This window comes from Protopterus annectens, chromosome 6.part0 (genome assembly GCF_019279795.1).
Source record: "Protopterus annectens isolate FY-2018-M chromosome 6.part0, PAN1.0, whole genome shotgun sequence".
Lineage (NCBI taxonomy): Eukaryota > Metazoa > Chordata > Ceratodontiformes > Protopteridae > Protopterus > Protopterus annectens.
In genome coordinates this window covers 963820783-963841639 of record NC_056737.1, presented here as the reverse complement: position 1 = coordinate 963841639, position 20857 = coordinate 963820783, and positions in this window count along the sequence as shown.

Here is a 20857-nt window from a genome sequence, read left to right as displayed (position 1 = left end):
AACACACTGTGCCAGCCTCAGTAGGCAGACGGAGGCGTGCCCAATATGTATGTATAGCACATACTCTGACAGTATAGGCCCCTATGGACTGACTCACCTCTCCACCTGCACACACAGTAAAATGGATGGCACACACACACGACCACCTGTAAATTGTAATGTATAGGTGGCCCACTGTGTGAATCCTACATAGGCAGCCCTCACACATTGTACACACAACAGCTATTGGAACAAGGAATGTCAACACCTGAACAGAACATGCGCCTATCAGCATATGTTGGTGCTGTGTGTATAGGTTCCTAGGTACATCGGTAGGTACACGCCCGATTGTCAAAGGCCACACACCAAATGAGGCAAACAGTGTCTGCTGTCACCACAACATTGAGTAACCAACTGTCGCTCAGTGGAGCAGAGGCAATCACGAGATCACATGTGTGTAAGCACTGTTCTGCACACACTCTGCATGGATTCCCAGCTGCATTAATGAGGGGCTCCACATAATGTAATCATGGATGTTGTGTCAAGGCATGGGGTGTACCCATGAGAGGTATTCGTCACCCCAGCATGCTCCACCTATGGTCGTTTGAAGGTGTAGCACATTATCATGTGTGGCTCACTGTGATATACATACCCAATGCCGGAGCACATCCAGTAAACATCACATGGACATACCATTAACTGGACTCATCCATATGTAAACTAACTGAGTTACCCATGTGAGTGCAGTATGAAGTAACAGCCGTAGTATACTCCACATGCAAAATGCCATAACACGTGTACAAATCCCAGACGGCCAAGTGGTAAATGCAGTGACCGTCGTGCATGTTCCCGTTCCCACGTCCTGCAAGGGATGTAACGTAATCCTGAAGACACGAATAATGCATATCGGATGCACATCATCAGAGCACGTGTAGCACATGTTAGCAGGAATATGCCTTGCCCACTGCTGGTAAGCGTCGTTTAAATATGACTATACGGATATGCGCGAAACAGGGCTAAGCTTCTCCGAATATCTCGCAGATCATGGTCAGTGATGTCCAGAACAGGTGAAACCAGCATTATTCACCCCTGTACTAATAGCGCCTGCTCAGAAGGGTAAAACAACCACTGCCAGGAGTAGAACACACAATCATGCATACAATCACCTAACACTATGGTAGCCAAGCTGTATCTACGGCAGGTGTGTAATGTGACAGGTTCAGACACAAATGTGCGGAGTCCAGGAAACAGTATACACCTGCAAGTACACAATGAAAGGTGTAGCTTGTCTGCCACTTTCCCTGTCAGATATATATATATATATATATATATATATATATATATATATATACATATATATATATATATATATATATATATATATATATATATATATATATATATACACACACACACACATATATATATATATATATACACACACACACACACACACACACATATATATATATATATATATATATATATATATATATATATATATATATATATACATATATATAATACAGATAGAAAGGGCGATAGAGAGATATATGTTGATATATATGGATTCACCGTTATCTGCAAATATATAAATAGGTCAACAACATTCATAAAACCTTGGAGGTACAAATAAATAGGATACCACCAACTATGGAATGTGTCACATACCGACACGCGTAACCACAAGGCTGAAAGACTGAAAGAACACAGTACCGGAACAGTAGAACCGCGAGTAATATTATCACGATATGAAGGGACATCTAGTTACCACTGCCAGTGTTGCGGTCCACGTAGGTACTGTGTTCAACTGTGTTTGTGATTGCTGTAGTCTGTGTATGTGTGTGTTGAGGGTGCCGTGTGCGTTTTCATGTGACTGTAATGTGTGTGTGTGTGTCCGCATCGTGTGTCTGTTAGTGCCAACTCGGAGGTTGATCATTACGGTAGGTGTGGGTATAGCTAGCCGTAGGCATATGGTTACCACCTGTCCCACATTAGGAGGGACAGCCCCTCCCTGGGCAGTTGTGTCCTGACATAAAACATTACAAAGGGCAACTGTCCGAGATTGTAGGACATTATCATATCCCATAGATTATGTACTAGTTGCATTAAATAGTTATGCCTGTATGTAAGAAATGTAAATGTTACATGCAATATGATAAGTAGCCAAAGTCCCACAACAATAAGTATGTATTGAGGATAACAGTATGTGCTATCCAGTGTGCTGACCATGGGTATGTGTCGGCCTGTAAACACCGATGTGTGTCCCGCAAGTGTCCCACAATGGCCATTTGAAAAGGTGGCAACCCATGCCAAAGACATTCTGTTACCAACACAACTGCAATGACTGCAAATATCTGGGACAGAAATACACAGGATAGCTGTCATTTAGAAATATCCCTTTACATACCACTGTAATTCCGGAGGTATAAAAGTATCAACCTCATCTGCATACTATATAGAAACCAATTAACAACGGCCCAATGTATAATCCCATAACATAACTCTACTAACTGATAGCTCTTCAATTAGGGAAGGATCCCATACACATATATATGGAATATGTAGTCATGCAAGCCCCACAAACCTGTATATGCTACGTACACCCACCTACATCCCCCACACCAGAAACTATAGCAATACTGACTGTAATTACAGCACAAACATCCAGTCAGTCAATTACATCTGCGGAAGCGTTAACATACCTTGTGAGAGACACATTTAAAGGCACCATGTGAAATCGTAGCCATTGTATAATGGAACAAACGGCGATGTTACAGGTTTTGTTTGCAGTAGTCCCTTATCAGATGGTTGGGATAATAGGTACACTCACATGTAGAACCACATACTCTAGCCGTCACACACAATCCACGGGGGACATGAATCCAAACTATATGTGTCTCTACACATAGCAGTTGCAATTACACACAACAAATCACAATACAGGCCGTCTCCCCGAATGTAGGGCAAATGGGCAATGCCCAAGTGGAGAATTCAATTATACCCCACTGTTGCCACGTAATTGGCAAATGGAGTAGCTGCACAGCTGATGTCCAAGTAATAAGTCACTCAGGAACACCAATAGGCAGCAGGAAACCACATATTACAGGTATCAACGTATTTAAGGATGACTTGTCAGACATTCAAACCATATGCTCATACCATAGGACTGTTTAAACAGTGTAAGAGAGATAGATATGAAAGTCCAGAATGATAACAAGGTATGTAGAACACTAGGTATGTAAGTGTATGTATAGCCTGTTTTGCATTAATTAAAAGTGTCCGCAATGCATAAAGTGGGAAAAGGTATTTATGTAGTGATGTCTTACTGAGCATGCTAATGCTTGTAGAAATTGTGCATCCTGCAGTGGGCCACAAGGTAAACATCACAGACACCACAAGAGATGTTACATGAGGGCTTTAAACAGAACAATTCCATACCACCCACCGTCAGTGGTAGGGTATGTCCAACAAGTACGTGCCATAGCAGGGGATAGTATATGTTGATATACTGTCATAGTAGGCATGTGTATGGGCATATAACGACAATGACATGTCTAAGGTGGTCCCGCTGTGCAAGTATGCTTTGCATTATGGGATACTATGTAAAATATGTGTAATGTGTAATATTGTAGGTAGATATGTCAGATATGCTGCACAGCATAACAGGCATATCATGCATACCAAAGGTATCGTCTATTGGCATGTACAATGTACAATAACAGGAGACATATGGCTTGTAGTCACGGGACACTGTAATAGCATGATAGCTAATCTAAATGGAAGGGCTACTCAATTAACCATGCACAAAGGGCATGTAATAGCTTCACAGGTTCATAGTCGGGTACTATGCAGCCTGGCAAGTCTATGTGTAAGCACAACTACAGTGTTCACACCAACGGCACCTCTCTAGAGTAGTATCCTGTGAACAGCAGAGCCATGTGTTACCTGCACCTCTGCACAGTACAGCCACTGCAGTGATCCCTGGCGTACATGTGTCTCCCATCCACCAAGTGAGGTATCACATGAACAGTGCTACTGAGTGTCCCTGCATGATGTACATAGGAATCATGTTCCAAAGCATGGTCAGTGTCCAGTTTGGGAATGTAACCCACAAGCACATCCCACTCATTGTTGCGTGTGTGCACATATCCATGAGCATGTTGCTCACAGTGGCCTTTGCTTATGTCGCTTATGTGGAGTATATCCATTAATATTGTTGTGGACATGGGCCCTATCTGTTCAGCAGAGGTCACCCCTGAGTATGTAGTATGCAAATGTGTACAGACATGGTGTCTGTAGTTCTGCCACATACTTTAACCAACAGAGCTCAATAAACGTCATGGCGTGTTAACATTGTGGTATGTAAAGCTGTAGCTGTTGTGTAAGGTACACCCTAAATGGGGTGTTGTACCCTTGAATGTGTGTATACGTCTGGAGTTCAAAGGTACAATGGGTGCCTATGTTCCAGCTACACACCCAGTACAGATAAGTGTGGCCACGTAGAAGGAAATCCACGCCACAGTGGCAATATGGTTATCACAGGTGTGGGTGCGACATACATGTGTACTACGATCATGGACAATGTGACATGTATGTAGGGGACTACCACCTATGTGATAGTCAGTGGGCGAATGGTGTAATGCAAAGGGGATGTTCATGCACCTTGTCTCATGCAGCTTGAGGCCATGATATTGATATCAGGTATCCGTCACAGTGACACCCTTATGGAGGGAGTCAGTATCAGCTGGTGGATTAATTGTGGCACTTTGTATGCAGTGGTCTGTAAAGCTATGCAGGGAAAGTCCCTCTGTGCTAGCCTGTACCTCAGGTAAGCATATACTGAAAATGAGGAGCCCTATGACTGAGGACTGTGGTATGCCATGTGTAACTGAAATACAGTAGGTGCTATGGTATGCTACCCTCATTGTGTGTGTCCTGTCTATGAGCCACTTTGCATAATATCCTGAGACATAGGGGTCGATGTGCAGGTGTATGTGTATGTTGTCAATACCAGAATGGAGAATGGTGCTGAAAGGCAATGAGAGGACAATGTAGGCTGTGTGGACCCCCATATCATCATCAACTACCCTGTTAACTGTATGAAAGGAGTCCACCAGGTGTAGGAGCCATGCTCTGGCCCTACCAAGTCCAACCTGGGTGGCATCAAAGGACCGGAGCCCAACAATGTCTCTGTGAATGACGTCCATGATGATGTGCCCCATAGCCTTGCAGAACAGTCCAGTCAGGTGTGTAGGGCAATAGTCCCACTCGTGCATTGTGGCGCCACCTGTGTGGAGTGTGATAACTGTTGCTATATGCCATTCAGGGGCCACAATGTCTGATACAAGGCTATTACTGAATATGGTGGCCTAGTGGGGAGACATGTCGTTCAGAGGTTTGTGTACATCACAGCCTGGGATTTTGGATGGTCACATGGGGCCAGTGTCCCAGGACATATAGAGTGCAGGTTAGTACTGTGTAGATGTGACTGCAGGGACACCACAATGTTCGCGTATGGATTGTGGCCCTGTAGGGAGTGAGAGGGTGTAATGTTAGCAGTGAATCCATCCATCAGCATGTTGCCAACATCACCTGGTTCTGTAATGTTCCTGAGTAACTGTTGTATGTGTGAGCAGATGTGGGTATTGCCATTGACTACTGACATACCACCATAATGCCTTGTGGTACACCCCAGAATGTGTCACAGTAATGTGTACGTAGCTAGTTTTGGAGTATGTGATGAGGGATCCTGTGGCCCTACTGTGGCTGACCAGTGAGCTACCCCACCCATGGGATTGTACTCCACTTTGCAACAGCCTCCCCCTATTGTTGTAAATTATGCCCATGGAACTGGACCCCCAGAGTGGCAACCGTTATCTGGTGGGTACCATCATGGCTCTGTGTAGAATAGCATGATCCATGCAGTCATGTACATGCTAATGAAGTGCACTGGGGTATGTTTCAGCATTTGTATGTGCATTGTCCATCTGCACGGGTGTCATGACGTTAACTACCGCTGTCATAAGACGTCTGTAGTAGGTGTTGTAGTACTCATGTAATGTGTGTGCCATGAAGGGTGTGGTGCCAGGATGTGGATAACAAGGGTGATTAGCATATGTTCGGAATCCACAAATGAGGGGATATCCCCAGGTGTGGAACACCAGTCACATGTTGGTATTGTCCATGTCAAGGATATTGGTGGTCTTGGAGGTGGTGTGTATGGGTTGATCCAGCCGAGTGGAGGTTATGAATCATGGACAGCGTTGGCCTAATGTGTCGGTACATGAGTGGCTATCCCAGTTAAGTGTGGAGTAGTGTCAGTCTCACATCTGTAGTACCTGTCTGAGCCCTACTGTCCAGTACACCAAGAAATGAGGTCTGGTAACCACGGGGTATGTTGCTGAATCCGTAGCTTGTTACAATGTGTATAGCAGTTCTGGAAACAGTTGGTTGCATGTGGAGCACCTCTGATGCATTGTGCCAAGTAACTAGCCAGGATGTGTGTACAATATGGGAACGCCTCAGCCGTGGGTGTGCCGGTCCAGGTTACATGACTGAAAGGTATGGTCTGTGTATAACCTGTCATTGCAGGTGTGCTCTGCAGAGCCTAGAGGCAGGTCCCAGTCACTGCAGAGATATTGAAGTGGTGCATTATAAGGAGTGCCTTGCCTGCGTGCATCAGAGATGAAGATGTCAAGCATTGCGTCACATGACCCCATGTTTTGCTTGCCAGTTCCCGTTCTGGTGGTGAATGTTATTGGAAACTGTGCAAGACAGGCAGTATAGAAGCAGCAAGAGCCATACATATGATCTGTACTCCCAGGGATGACAGGTGCAGGTCATCTGTGCCAAAGCATCATGTTGTTTGACTATGTCAGTCAAAGTGGACAGATACCAGATGCCTGTGGAATGACAGCAGAAGTATAGGCAACTATCGAAGTGACACAGTCAGTCATTGTACAGTGGTATCAGGTCCGGATGAATGCATAATGCTCCCCAGGGCTTGTCCCATACCTTCAGGGCTACAAGACTGGTGAGCTATTGCATGTCCCTGCACACGTAGTCTGTGAAGTTGCATCTCAGGGCAGTCACACTAACATGGAGAATGACAGTCACATTGAACCTAGTGAGGTGTGGCATGGGTGCATAGGTTATGTTGCAGAACCAGTTACCCGACAGCAAGATGTAAGCGACTATCGCCTTGTGTAGCCTGCTGAGTGGACCATCAGTGTGACCACCTACAGAGTCACCTATGACAGGTGTGTTGTGTATGTTATAACACCCTATTGGCTGTATGTGATGGGCACACATAAGTCTGTGGGCTATAAGTTGTTGTTGTTGTGTTTGGTGATGGGGGCTGCCTTTGGTGCCTACACACAGTATGGAGAGGTACTGCACAAGTTGTCCTCGTATGTGTGGCCTGTGGTGGTGGAGATCTTGTGAGACTATGTGATGAGTGGGGTGTGTTGTGAATGTTACACATCCCCATATGACTGTCAAGTGCAGTCAGGGTTGGTGACAGCATTACCCCGAGCAGGGCTGCATATGTGCATCCCCCACAGGCTGTAGTGTCATATGTTGGGAGGTGAGCATTGACTGTGTACATGAGACAATTGCTCTATTGCCACATGTACGACATATTCATCATATAGATAGGCAATAGCACTGGTACGAGACAGTTGGACATGCCTGTATATACAACCATGTCTCACAATATATGTGAGTTACATGTGTACTACAGCTGTTGTACTGTAAGCAAGCTGTAAATGTAAGGACAGACAGTGTACCTGTGAGAAATGGTGTGTAATGGGTGCTATATTAATCAGTAGCTCATGACGTGCTCACAAGTTCTAAACAAGTGCTGAGCATGAACATACAATACAGATAGGGTGTTGGATAATATCAACCCACAAGTGGTGGCAACAGTCATAATTGGTGGCACTGCACTATAACCCTACCGAGTATGGTCTGCAAGTCCATGAACCATTGTCAGTGTAGATGTTAGCAGTACAGATGTACATGACAGTATGGATGTTTGACTACATATACCTTTGTATGTCACAGGAGTGTTCCACCAGTGGCCTGTTGACAGAATCAACACTACAAAAGGTGCCAGAGTGACATGTGCATATCACACCAGTGCCAGCTCCAGTAAAACAGGGTTAATGTGTTGTACTCCACCCTCATTGTAGCCCATACCACACAGACAAATGTCAGGCATCTGTGTATGTAAGGATGTGAATGGCCATGACCTTTGAGCAATAGCTGTCTCAGTGTTGTGAACAACATACAGAATGGGCTCTGTGGGTGAGGTGTGTGACATATGTGCACATTCTGATGGATGATATCAGCATTGTCACCGCTAGGTAAATATCCCTGTACCCATTAACTACCACCTAGGCTGTGGTCAACATTATGGACACTGTGTAAGGGATGGTGCTGTGCAGTACATCTCCCTGAGTTGGTGACATCTCCAGGCCCCTTAGGTAGTCATACGAGGTACCCATGTCATGACAGGGTGCCATCCATGAGCACGGAGATCATTGGACAGGCATACACAGCATTTGGGTGACCAATATTGGATCACATATCACTTTTAAGGGGTATTGGCCATGCGTGGATGGGTGATACCAGCCTTCACAATCCTCACCTCCACTATGCAGCATGCTGTCTACCTTGCATAATGACATTTGCTACACTATGATGTTGGACATGCTACATGTCCATATCCTGATCTGAAAGACATACCTCATGGACAGCCACCATCCTACTACTATCATCGCCATATACTGGACAGATCCCTGTGCCATACATGTGACATACTCCCGCCATACCATGCAACCATGTCCATCAAAGCTGCACATGTCATCCCTGTCATACATGGTGTGATGGCAGCATGGTAGATGTAGTATCAACTGTCTGGATCAGTAATGTGGCACTGATGCACCTCACGGTGGCATAATGGCTGTCGGATACAGCTAGGAAACCTTGCCTGTACATGCTATAGTTGATAACCATCCCTGTGAATGATGTCTGACTAGCCATTGTCCCATGTCTATCACATGTGCAACACAGGCGATCCGTGGCAGGATGTTGAACAGCTGTACAGTGCTGTGTAGATGTATATGGCAAAACACATGCATGTAAATGTTTCCATGCGTATGTGTGCATTGTCACTGCTCAAGTCCATTAAGGCAGTATATGTGTTGATATGTGACATATACACAGCATCAAGGTCAACAGCATTACCGTGGACACATCCAGGCATGTGCTGATAGGTAAGAACACCAGTGCAGGCAAACAGACATGCCCACATCAAGACAGCATTCACATGGAGTATGAACAATGTAATGAGGTGACACACATATATGGTGATGATATTCTATGCATAACGGGTGTTACATGTGTGTGACATAAACATGTCAGTCATGTCAGTGTCATGATGATTTGCAAAGATAACTGTGCAGATGTACTAGATTTACTAGAAATGTATGTGCAGCAGTATCTCTGTACATCTCTGAAACTGTGACCGGTCACCATCATTATGTCTTACAGATAATGCCTCTTACACGCCTGCCAGCGTATAGCCGCCAGGAGGATGATGTCCTCATCCCGTACCTCCATGAGAACTACAAGGTGTTGTTCAGCCATGTGCCACAGCATGCCCAGCAGCAGGACGACCTGTGGCAGGATCTTCGAAGGAGGGTGAATAATGTGGGTGGCCATAACCGCACCTACCAGCAGGTGCACAGACACTGCATGGACTTGATATGACATGCAAAACAGCATGCCACTGCAATCGCCAGGGAACAAGGTGGAACAGGTGGTGGGCCACCAACCCAGCCCCCACTCACACACACTGAGGAGCTACTGGCCAGTCTGGGGACACCCTCAGAACAGCATCCACAAACACTAGCTGCCATCGTGGAGGTGGGTGTCTCCCAACCAATGAGCCTGGAGTTGCCTGGTAAGCCAGTACTGCACATATGGCTATTATATCCCATTTAGTTGCATGTGTCACTGTACATTATGTAATGTAACAACATATACAAGGTATGTGGACACACATGCTGCAGACTACAGTATGCTAACCTGTGTATGTACACATGTGCATACTATATGCTATTGTACAGGCAAATGTATTAACATGCACAGTGCACCCTGTGGCTGTCATACAGTCATGGATAATGTTCATACTGCTGTGTCACCCCTATACAGGTACCTCTGGCATGCTGCACAGACATGAGTCCATTGCAGGTGAGACTGTCATCAGTATCAGGCATGTTAAAGCATAGATCTATTCGCCATGTGGCCAGTTAACACTTGTACACTTGATGTTCGTTCCAGTCACTATATACAGGTCACATCACCCATCATTTACACTGACCACCCATGTGCAATATATACAAATGAAATGATACACCGACATGAAACCACAGTATTTGTCATTGCTACATGTGTGAACAGCTGTGCATACAACGGTGGAGGTGTTCTACAATGGAGGCATATGTACTATACATTGGAACAACATGTGTGGTACGCAAACAGTACCACACAGTGAGCTGTGATATGGGCAGCCCACAAGTGTCACCATTGTGTTATATGCCCCTGCAATGGGTGCACACATTGTGATGTGCCATCTGACATGTCCCAGACACGTAGTTATTTGGCTGCAATATTGTCACACTAACCCATAACCCATACCCCACATACCAAACGTACAACTCATTGTCTGCATAGCCCTGTGGATGGTGACATATCTGACATCTATGGGTTTATGTCATATGGGACAACACAGATGTGTGATAAACGGCCATCACACACATTTGGCCAACGCATGTGCACACATGGCCATATGGGATGGCCACAGACATGTAGCCACACAGTAGATGTGATGTGTATACACCCTGTTGCACATTGTCCACACATGGTCCAATTATAGCTTTAGTTGACTGATTATACAGTTGATGTGGTACACTGGACATCCTAAAATCCTATGCACAGCTAGTGGAGGTGTCACTGACGTCTACCATATAAGATGTGTTGAACATCATGACTGTGTCATAGCATGACAGTAGTCACCTGTATACCTTCCACAGACATTGACACCACATCACGCTACAGATACTGTACATTTCCCTTGCTGCGGTAGGACATCACCATTAGCTGTGCACCTCGTGTGTGTGGTACATCAATGTCATGTGGGACATGGTGAATTGACAAGTCTGCTATGTATGGACATGGTTGCCAGGCAGCTAAGACTCTGTAGTAGTTGTGCAGGAGTGTCATCTGTAGGTCCTCCAGTGACCTATCACATGACACAGCATGGTTTGGTGTGTATACATCTCAGCATCGTGGGTCACAATCCACAGTTATGTCATGGGTATGCATGCAGTTATGGCTATGCAATGTGTACATATTATGCACTGTATAGCAATCTAGATGCCTCATGATGCCATGCAATGGCACAGTGTCTGTACTTCACACTATATAGCAATGTAGACGGCTCACACTACCCTTCCATGCTCATGCACATTTGCTAAACATGCATTCTATCTGTAGGGCATACAGACAACACCGCAATGTGATGCCCATTACGCTGTACATGTGTCAGGACACCATTGTGTCAGACATGTATGCATGTTAATGCACACATCAGCAGATTACATGTCAAGGTCATGTCAGCCATGTGTACTGTTATCCTGTTCTGGTCCACATGGTGTATCACGGGGATGCATGCATACTACCATGATTGTGTGAACTGCATGGCTACTAATATGACACCTGCTTGCTGTAGTGTGCACCCCAGGGAGGTATGGTAACTAACACTATTAATGTCTGAGCTGCATGCCGTCTGCTGTATCACAGGCATGCTGCATGCCGTCTGTCAAATCACATGTATGGTGTGTCTGTGTGTGTGTGTGTGTGTGTGTGTGTGTGTGTGTGTGTGTGTGTGTGTGTGTGTGTGTGTGTGTGTGTGTGTGTGTGTCTATTGTAATTTAGTGTCTTTCTTTGCATTCACAGGTGATGTAGGTGCGTTACCTTCCTGTGGTTCATCTGATGTTAGTGTCCTGACAGATACTAGCAGTGATGAACATATGCATGAGGTACAGGCACGGTTGTCAGGGGCTGAATCTGTGCCAATGGTTGCCATCCCAGCTATGTCCCCTTCTTCCCCGCACAGAGTTCTGCTGCCAACACATACCGCATCACCAGTGGCCATAGAGGAAGGACAGTCAGCATCTGTTAGCGTGGAACAGGAATGTGTGGTGGCTACAGTAGGTGTGTCTCCACACCATGGTGTCAGTGTAATGACTGCAGATGTGCCACACAGGCATGTAACCGGTGCTGCTTGTAGGAGGACCTCTGGCAGACATGCACCTGCAGGACAGAGAGCAGCAGCTGGTATCACCAGACGCATGTTCCAGACTGTAATGGCGGCACAGGTATGTGCTGAACGGCAGAACAGAGAAGGGCAGAGGCTGCAGAGGGCTGCTATCCGTACCCTAAATGACAACATCCAGGCATTGGCAAATGCTCAACAGCAGATTGCTGATGTTCTGGACAGGCGATTGGGTGACATGGTTGGAATCCTTGACCGTGGCATGGCAATCCACGAGCGTGAGCTGTCTGTGCTGGAACATATGGTAGGAGTGAGGCGTAGGCCACGTGGATGTAAACCAGCTACACCACCTAATGCAGGTCAACGTGAGCATGCCGCCTCACATGCCCGCTCACATAGTGCTGGTAGCAGTAGTAGTGCAGCTGATGCTGCGCTGTCCACACCAGGACACAGCAGGCCATGTGGACATGGCCCTGGATGTTCCCAGTGGGGACATGGTTCCAGTGGACATGTGTCATCGGACAATAGCCTATCTGTACCTCTGCCTGGTAGTGCCCGTGCAACCCCTGGCAGGTGCAGGTCACGTGGCCGTGGCCGGTCACAGTGAGCTGTACAACCTGGTCTGTACAATTTAGAGCTGTCAATAATACCCCTGTGTAGGCCTCACAAAAGGCAGAACTGTGTGCACACATACACGCACACAGCAAACACATCTGTAGGGCACCACAACACCCACATGCATACTGAACAGACATGTCCAATCATCTCACCGGCCCTTAACCACCCACATGATGTCATCCATTGGTGCAGCCTATGCCCCTGGCAAACATTATCACCCTGTGCATATGATGAAGCCTGTGCTGCATCCCTGTAATCCACACCATCGGTGCAGGGACATGCTCAAATGGCATGATGCACAGGGTGAACAGAATAGTGAGAGAAGTGTATATAACATTAGTTGTGTACTGTTAACACACACCAGAAATACCATGTAGTACAGGTTTAGCATAAATTGCTATATGTTCACAGTATGTGTCTTGGTAACAACAGTAACAGCATGTTGGTAATGATGCCCTGGTTCCCTCCTTATGGTCCACTTGCATGTGCCTACAGGTAGCAGTGTTTGCAGTCTCCCATGTGTAACTGTGGAGTACTCACAGGCAAGTATGGCAATATCAGCATGTTATACTTAGCCTCAACCTGACTGTTGGAAAGGCTAACATACCACAGATGTCCACACATATACTGATCCAGACACATGTGGGCAGTTTAATAGGCTACAGTGGCTAGAGACATGACAGCCACACCAGGTCACATCACAGGTATGTTGACATGGTGCAGGGGTTGTACACAGTGGTCCAGCCGATTATAATGTTAGAGGCCACCTGATAGCATGAGGCCTCACTGTGTAGCAGTCATACCCTGTCACATTACAGGAACATGCCCGCACGCACGGGGTCAACAACACTATAACGCACACCCCATAATGTTGAGGTGAGGACCCCTGCCTATGTGGTCATCACCCTCACAGTACTGTGCACCCATGCGATGCGACACAGAGAAACAACATGTACAGGTAGCCAGTACGGCCGAGACCTAGGGCATCAACAGGGTAGTAGACTGCATCACCATGAGGGGTTAAGGATCCTGTGTGTTCTGTATGGTAGCATACACCCTCACTCCATGCACCAGACAGCCATACATACATACACACACACACACACACACACACACACACACACACACACACACACACACACACACACACACACACACACTGTGGAGACCACAAATGTCATACACAAATGGATAGCTGATGTGTGTGATACACACACCACCCCTGCCTACGTCATGCTTTCCACACTGCAGTATGTACAGATCTCTACAACAGTGTACAGGAGTGTGTAACAATTGGGATGTAATCCCCACCATATGTGGCATATATGGTCACACAAGCAAACACACATGGCAGTAGTCTGAATGATATACCTGCTATATGATGATATGTCTGACAGACATGCAGCAGTATTGGCCACATTATGTGTACCAACGCTACGTCTGGCAATTGTGGTGCTATATGCACACGGGAGGATGTACGTGTTACAGGTGTCAGGTGACGTACAGTCAGTAACACCTGACTGCTGTATAGGTTTTATGTCTTCACCATCAAGTAACAGTAACATAGCATACTGTTTGCACATGTAATAGTAGGATGGCGTGTGACATACCTGTGAGCCATCCCCGGCAAATATTCATCTGCACAGGTGGATCACCACTTTATGTACACACATCCATCCATACCTGATGTACATCCTGCCGTACTGTCAGTATGTCACCATATACAGGTGTCAATGATGGGGCTGCATTGCAACTGCATGTTGTAGTTAGACACAGATGAGTCACATATATCAGCTACTGCACATGCATGGTAGCTGCATGCACACTACAAATTGTACATGTGTAGTGGTCCTACATGCCTGACATGTAGCCATGTTTGTATGCATTGCAATTGATGGACATGTGTGTTGACATACATAACACATGGAATGATGGGTGTCACAGGTAACTAGTACAGAGGGAATGTGTCCTCGGTCAACATTTCTACCTCATGTACTGTTAGCATTCAACAGCCATGGATCCACCTTCCATTTGCGTGAGTGTGATTGCTGTAGCCACTTGTCTGCATGGAGGACAGCAAAAGCTATGCTATGTACATATGTGTTGTGTGTGTGGTCCATGCACACATCCACTGTGATTACATGTATGTCATATCCAAACATGTGTGTTCTTTGGTGTACAGTGACAGTCATCTGTCACAGCTGTGTAAGACCCAGGGCCCCTGGTATGTGTAGAGCAGACCTGGTCATTACAGTGGTATCATTGCAATGCATATCACATGATGGAACCCTGTCAGTACATGTGTAGTCTGCACAGTTGCTGTAGACCTATGTACAGTCCACTGGGTCATGAGTCACACAGTGTTTTGGTAATGCATGGCAGTGTATTGCTGGTCCTACGACATGGTGATGTCTGAGGGCTACAGTGTAGACTGCGGTGTGTACCTCTGTGATCTACACCTGAGACATCTTTGATGGCCCCTGAGTGTGTACTGGTCAGTACATGTGAATGGCATTCATGTACATGGGGACAGTAACACCATACTGTGCCCTTCCATATTTAGAATCTATGTGCATGCAAGACAGCCCTTTGTAACTGCTGACGGCCCGTTGCAACTGCTAAGTGTGTGAGCATGCCTAGTATGCCTTTGTGTAGATGGACACACAGTACATTCCAAACTGCACCCTTCCGTGTTTAGAATCCGTGTGCATGCCAGATGGCCATTTGCAACTGCTAAGTGTGTGAGCATGCCCAGTACACCGTTGTGTAGATGGACACACAGTACATTCCAGACGGACGTGTGATACTAAGTGTGTGGGCATGCCCAGTGACACCTTGTGTTGGTGATGTGGCTCTGTGTATGGGCATGGCCATTGACATCCTGTATAGCAATGGTGGTCATCCAGGCAACAGATGTCCATGTTCCACGTCACGATGGATGCCTACATTGAACACACTGGTTGACTGCCTTGAAGGGTGTACTGTCTGTGGCGAGTAATGTATCTATGTAGTGTTGTTGTAGTGCACTGTAGATATTTAGTTGCCCCGATCACACCACTGCCATGTGTTTATCTACGTCTACTTTGGGACAGTAATATGCTTTCAGACTGCTCACTCTCTATACATTCCCTATCGGCATCTTTGCCTTTGCGGATGATGTCACCCACCGAGAAGTATGCCTCTTGGAGTGCTGTGTTCAGTAATCTCGGTAGCGCATTCTGTAACTGAGAAATGTTGTAGTGTGATAAGGTAGTTAGGTGTATGTTCGACTCCCAGCTGTGTGTGTGTGTGTGTGTGTGTGTGTGTGTGTGTGTGTGTGTGTGTGTGTGTGTGTTTCCAGCTGCCTGGGGACAGAGTAATGCTTTTAGATGGCTCACAGCACATACATCCTCTATCGGCGTCTTTGCCTTTGTGGATGATGTCACCCACCTAGAAGTATGCCTCTGGGAGTGCTGTGTTCAGTATTCTCGGTAGCACATTCTGTAACTGCGTATTGCTGTAGTGTGATAAGGTAGTTAGGTGTATGCTCAACTGCCAGGTGTGTGCCTGTGTGTGTGTGTATGTGTGTGTGTTTCCAGCTGCCTGTGGGCAGAGTAATGCTTTTAGATGGCTCACAGCACATACATTCCCTATCGGCGTCTTTGCCTTTGCGGATGATGTCACCCACCTAGAAGTATGCCTATGGGAGTGCTGTGTTCAGTATTCTCGGGAGCACATTCTGTAACTGCGTATTGCTGTAGTGTGATAAGGTAGTTAGGTGTATGTTCGACTCCCAACCCTGCCTTTGCGGATGATGTCATTAGCCTAGAAGTATGCCTGTGGGAGTGCGGTGATGCCTCAACTCGGTAGCGCGTTCTGTTACTGCATAATGCTGTAGTGTGGTAGACTAGACAGGTAGATGCTCGATTCAAGGGCATGGCAGGTTTGTGTTTGGCGGTTATACTGTATGTGTTGGTATCTGTGGGTGGCTAGCTGCAGGATGTGTCCAGTTTGTTTTGTTGCTGACCTATTTAATGTCCACATCCCGCATATTCTGCCAAGACACTGGGTTGTCAACACATACAGTCGCCAATAGGTCTGGTGAGTAACTGTCAGCAGCCCTACTCTTACCCTTGCTATGGTCTGAGCCGTGTGACGCAACATAACACACGTGCCTTGATATTAACAACACTACATGATGCAGGTGGCACATGTGGTTACCTTTCCATTCCTGTCTAATGCATTGCTGTCATGTGGTTCGCTGTTGTGACATAAATACCATATCTACATATGTGTACATGTATATGTGTGTATGTATATATACATATATATATGTCCATGTATATATGTCTACAAATAATATATGTGATATATGTAGATGTAGAGGTGGACATAGATGTAAACATATGTCTGGGGAGTTCAGCACTATTGACTATTTGTGCCGGATGATCTGTACGTGATAACCTGGGATCTATGTATATCTGCCATGGCGTGGTGTTAATGCACATCGTCTGTGGTGTTCAGGGCCACGGGTTGTTGTCGTGTAGACACCAGTAATTTTGTTGCTGGGTAGACCATGGGACATTGAATATGGTGATGGTAGGGCACCTGTTGCCAGCTGTGTGTGGATCTGAGCGACACTGAGCAGTGGTTAATATGTTGGAGGTTCGGTATGGGTCATATAACTATTCATTAGAAGACTATACTATGCAGATGAGGTTGACTATGGTGTATCACATTCATCACCAGGGTGTGCTGCTGGTCCCTGGAGTGTATGTGTGTAGTCAGCCAGGTGCAGGTCTCACATATAGTTGATAGCATAGGAGCGGGGTCAGGCATACTGTATGTACATTGCAGAACTGTGCCTCAGGACTGCTCCTGCCTTAGCAAACCTCAGCTAGTGGTGTGTCTATACCTGCCTAGTGATGTTGGGAGGGATGACAGCAGTGGTGGGGTAGTCAGGGTGTCCAGGCTGCACAAACAGGTGTTGATCAGCACAATCAGCTGATGACATGGCCAGCCCGCACATGAACAGTACACTAATGCAAGCAAGCAGCATACACACATATTTCATCCACACTCTACACCACTGGTGTATACCTGTAGGGACATTTCACGACACAGTCCAAGCAAATGACACGGGCTGCAGCAGGCAACATATACCAACATGTGCAGGGGGTTGGGGCAGTGCAGATGTGTATGCTGCCGAACAACCCTTACTGGGGTGACATAAGACTTTAATGACCGATGGTGACTTACCAGGGTCTACATGGGCTGGTGATATTGGAGCACTATGGAGTGGACAGAGACCTCCTACAGTAGCTTGTTGACCTGTGCCTAACACATCACACAGGCCGAGGGGAACGCATCACAGTGGATACCATGGGATGTGTTGTCCTAGGTGTACTAGCCACAGGTACCTCACACAGCACAACTGGGGATATCATGGGTATCTCATAGGCATCTGCATCCAGAGTATTGCACCAGTTCACAGATGCCATGTCAACACATGCTAGTGAGCACGTGCAGGTCCTCCACATACGTGATTAGTGGACCAGCAATATGAATCTGTTCCACCACATGGATGAGTACCCTGGGGTACTGGGTGCTATAGCCTGCACACGTAGCACCACCCAGGGAGCAGGGTAGGGCCTACAGTCAGTGCAGGGGCATACCCTCCAACAGCTAGGCCCTATGCAATGGCCAGGGCATGACATTGAATGTGTGTGCTGTCTGCCCTGGAAGCTGTGATGTGTCCGATATATGGTGTCTGACACAGTGGTAGCACACCAATGCCTATGTGGACATCCCCTACAGTCTCCCAGTGGGGGATGCGAAGTAAACACTGGTGTAATGGCTTATAACACCCATCAGCAATGCACACACACCTGAACACTCACACCATACTGAGGCGGATGCACAGGCAAGACATATACATGTGCATGTGTTTGGGATGCTCGGTTCACAGTTCTGGTATCCAGACACACCTGTGGGGGCGCTGCAGTATTCACAAGTTACATGCATACATGTTGTTATGCTATTTGACTTTCAGTCAAACGCAGGGACGTACCTGACATTCAGGGACAGTTGAGCAGTATGGACAATACTCTAGCCATTGCAACTGTCTTGATTAGGGGACCTTCTCATGTTGTAGGTGTGTATTGGTTGCTTGTTACAGGTCTTGTATACCTGCCACATCGATGTGTCATATGTAGTAGCATAAGCAACTATACTGCTGCTAGACTATGCTTTGATTTGCTCCGATATTTATATTTCTGTACTATGCATGGCTGTATGTATGTTCTGCCCTGGTACATCTGACAGTTCTACAGACCAGGTTCCACTTTGGCCGTTCAGACTGGTGGCGGACCTATTGACCCAATATGTAGAACTATCACATGTGTCAAGGCAACACATACCCACAGCATACCTCTCAATTGTCCCTGATTTACAGGGCCATCCCTGATTTTGAATCATATTTTAGCTCTGTCCCTCTTAATCCCTCCTAAAACTAGTGATGTTTGGAGGAAAGGTGGTGAATTACACTTAATGAATAATGACAATAAGTAAGAGTTACAAACTTTTTTTACTTCAGAAAATGTGTATTAATTCATATGCTCTGATTCTGTGAATATTTCCAGTTAATAGCTCTAATATTTTAAATGTGTCCCTGATTCTCCTTGTATTTACTTGACTTATCCGTGAATCTGTTTCAATTTGTCCCCAATTAGTTGAGAGGTCTGAGCCACAGCCAGTAGTACATGGACGACCTCCATGGTTTGCATGCATTAAGGTTATTTATGTAGCATTATAATTGATAATACTGTTTCCTATTGCATGTAGCTGTTACCATGAAAATCGGGGACAGTTGAGAGGAATTCACAGGCCATGTGCCATAACTGTTGTTTTTCAAGACACAACTGCCCAGACGGGTGTGTCCCTCGCAGGCGTATGGGTGTTTAACCTTTTCTATTATGCTATCATCTACCTGACGTGGTCAGCAACTTATGCACTTTCCATCAGTAGCAGAACTCACATACCAATGGGTGTGACTGAACACCGTATCAGCAATAATGCATAACACCCTGCGGGAGACATTTAGATGATTGGTTCTATTAACCAGACACATTCACAGTCACAGAACATATATATTCATTCACGTTTGTCGAGGTACATGCTGCTTATGACTCATACATGTTGTCATCTGTCATTACCTGTATTCCGCCACCTGTTCACCTAATATCAGTAGTTCTGGCAGTGTTTCTTTGGACTTTGTTACATTCTGATACATAACTATGGACGTCCATGCTACTCGGGTACACGGCACTGTGTTGGTCTCTATGTATTCCCCGATGGTTTACAAACCATCCGGTAGATGTGCTCTTCAGGTTTGGGAGGTGTAGGCATATGCTATGCCCACATAGGAATATTAATGACTTCCACTGGGCGGGCCTACTACATCTCTGCCAATCAGCACCTGCACACTTAGGCCCATTAATGCATACCCATGGTCCACCTACCTGGCACCCCTCTACAGCAGTCGTGACAAATACTTACTGTGAGCGCAGCTGGGGTATGAGCACACCCCTACACATTGCCCACTCTCCCCATCTTGGGACACATGTCGTACGTTTTGTCAACCCATGTATTATCACACTTGCACAACCTACTGTTCCATGTACACCTACATCCTGCTTGCATCGATGACTACAGGTTCACACATACCCTGAATTTTTGGGGTACCGCAAGGGACACCGTTATCCATGTTTAAAGTGTAGACCTTGCAGAACTCTCCCACTGGTCCTTTCCTACTGGTGTTTTGGACAGCAGCAGTGTATTGATCTGTATTACCTGTCTGTATGTCTGTCTGGCCTAGCTGGGCAATGTGAGGGGGTACAACATTTCTTTATTGGACCTCCCAGTCACAAATGCCTG